This window comes from Mauremys mutica, chromosome 25 (genome assembly GCF_020497125.1).
Source record: "Mauremys mutica isolate MM-2020 ecotype Southern chromosome 25, ASM2049712v1, whole genome shotgun sequence".
Classification (NCBI taxonomy): domain Eukaryota; kingdom Metazoa; phylum Chordata; order Testudines; family Geoemydidae; genus Mauremys; species Mauremys mutica.
Window position 1 is genome coordinate 9812182 of NC_059096.1, and position 2709 is coordinate 9814890.

Consider the following 2709-nt stretch of genomic DNA (forward strand, 5'->3'; position numbering starts at 1 on the left):
CAGGGGCCGCGCTCCGGGCCGGGGCCCCTCCAGCCGCGTTCCACCGCCCCCGTCCCCGGGGCTCAGCCCGCCGCGGCTCTCACCTGGCGCTGCTCCCCCGCCGCTCCTCTCCCCTCCGGCCCGGCCCAGCAGCTCCCCGGGCCCCGCTCGGATCCCGCCGCCGCCGGGGGCAGGAGGGGGGCGGGGGGAACCTGCTGCGGCCACCCGGGCGGGAGGGGGAGGCCCGGGGCGGCTCCGCGGCCTCTCCTGAGCCAGGCGCCCTGCCGCTGCGGGCAGCGGGCTCCACGCGAGCTCGGCGGCTCCGGGGGCGGGGGGGGGAAGCGGGGCGAGCCCCTCGCCGGGGGAGGCCGCAGATCCCCGGCCTCGCGTAGGCTCCCCTCCCGGCCAAGGTGCGTGAGGACCGGGGAGGGGGGCGGCGACGGCCTCGGAGGACAAAGGCCCCGGGGAAGGGGGGGGCGGCTCCGATGAGCCGCAGGTGGGGGCACGAGAATCCGGGGCACCCCCCTCCCTGCCCGGTCAGCCCGACTAGTCGGCGATTAGTGGGGGTGGGGCGGGTGTCGGTGCGGCCGGGTCCGCCCCCTGGTCCGACTCGGCCCGGCCCGATAGGGATCGATTGGTGCAAAGACACACTAGTGAAAGCGCGTGTTCTCTCGCGAGATTTGCACGGCTGTGGGGGGGAGGGGAGGTCAGCGCTGGGAGGGGGAGGGGAGGTCAGTGCTGGGCGGGGCTAGTGCATGGGGTGGGGGCGAATGCAGGAAGGGGGAGGGGCCAATGGGGGCTGGGAGGGGCCAATGCATGGGGTCGAGGGGGGTAGGTGTTTGTGCAGGTGGAGAGGAGGGTGCATGGGGGGCCAGGGCACCTGATAGGAGAAGTGGGGTCAAGTGTGGAGGGGAGGGGCTACATCATGGAGGAGGGGTTCGGTAGGGCGAGAGGTTAGAGCCTGCCCCAAGTGGAGGAGCTAGTGGCTGGGATGGGGGTGTCTGTGCATGCCGTGAGGAAGGGGACCCGTCTGCATGGGAGGGATTGGGGCTGGGGGTCAGCAGAACTGGCTTAGTGCAGAAGGGAGGGGATTGGTGGAGATTTATACCCACCCAGGTTGTTTCACCCTCCAATGAACTGCAAGGCTGCTGATGGGAGGCGGGGGGGGGGGCTGATGTGCTTAACACTCAGGGGTAGGGGTAACCTAGGCTGCCTTGCCCCCCCAGCCAAGAGGGCGCTTCCAAGGAGCACTGGCAGCAACAGACCAGGCGCAGAGGGAGGAGACGGAGCTGATGCATAAGGATGATCAGCACGAATCCACTTTCCCTGCTTTCCTCTTAACTCCCTGTGGCGTGAAGGGAAAATTCCTCTCCATCTCCACCCAGAGGGAATTCCTCCCTCTTCCTGAGCAACCAGGGACCTTGTTTGCAAAGACAGTCTCCTCTTCCCCAGGGAATGACTCCCTCCCAGTGAGGCGCAAAGGGGCCTGTAGGGAAGGGTTTATACACAAAACAGCCCCAACCTCCCAATCATTGCTCCTCTGAGGAATTGAGGAAAAAGACATCAGCAAACAAGAATACCTCCACCCCGATGTGCCGTTTCTTAAATCTTTTTTGACAAGCTTCTGATTAAATATGGATATTGCACATAAAAAGCAGGCTGCGCCGTCGAAGAAAACTAAGTGACTTTATGTTAACTGTAGTCTTTCCTTGCACTTTTAAAGCCAGGGGCTTGCTCTTGCAATTGCCTCTTGCTAAACTCCAACATTAAAAGGACTTAGTCTGGTTACTGTGGTGGATTACCTTGTCGTTTGTTCTTATTCCCTTTTCTTCCAAAGCCTGGGAGCATCATCAGAGAGAATGTAAAGTGCCACTGGAAAGCATAGCAACTCACTTTGCTTTAAGGCTGAATCAGCTTTCTGAAAAGCAAACAAATGGGGGGGGGGGGGTAGAGGGAGGGTTCAGAAAGGAAGTGGCCATGCCTGTCCAAATGGAGGCAGGCGTGGATTAAGGACAGGAAAGGAAGTTGCTGGGGCTTTGGATAAAAGCTTTGCCTTCCAAAACTATAGTGTAATGGAAAAGGTATTCTAGTCAGTATGTCTGCATGTCAGAGGAGAATCAGTCACTGAAGTCAGACTTTGTTTTACTGCAAACAGAGTAAAAATAAATGTACAGTTGAACAGGAATCTCTGCCAGTTTGGCAAATCTGATGAGAGAGTCGGACTAAGGGAATGATAGATCCCATTTGAGTGCACAAGAAAAGGCAGAGACCTGCAGCACTGTAAAGGAATTTCTACTATTTTATTTTATAATTGTTAATTTAAGTTGAGGAGGGGAGGGGGGGAACTTGCTCTGCAAATCACTTTGAAAATGTCTGCCTTTTCTCGTAAACTGCATTTCCTGTGCTTTAACCTATTTCGCAGCAGGAGATCCAATCTGAGGAAGTAGCAGCAAAATTTCACCTCCCACCAAGAGATGCACCATGGGGACATAAACAGTGACAGGGATCTCTCAAAACTATTTTGAAAGTTCTTTTTTAAAAAGAGACTTCTATAGTACTTATGTTTCTCAAGCCAGCCATGTTATTACAACTAATCACTGCAGTTTAGAGGAATATTAGGGACATTTGGAGTTAACATTCAGTTATATAAGTAAACTTCATTTGTACGTTAAAATCAGCCAGAGAGAATTGCATCAAATAAGCAGGCCAACTCCAGCAGGGTCCAATAAC

At 56.5% G+C, this 2709-nt stretch overlaps 1 protein-coding gene across 4 annotated transcripts in view; it reads right to left on the reverse strand.

Annotated features, from left to right (window-relative positions):
* The window catches only part of TLK2 (tousled like kinase 2), a 55961-nt gene extending 55496 nt beyond the window's left edge, over nucleotides 1-465 (reverse strand). For 3 of the 4 annotated variants that reach the window (XM_044999650.1, XM_044999647.1, XM_044999649.1), the window contains exon 1: nucleotides 84-137. The gene's annotated coding sequence lies outside the window, so the exon portion shown is untranslated. Of the gene's footprint in view, nucleotides 1-83 lie in introns of all 4 variants that reach the window. The other variant, XM_044999648.1, reaches the window with a different exon arrangement.
* Between the last annotated feature and the right edge of the window lie 2244 nt (nucleotides 466-2709).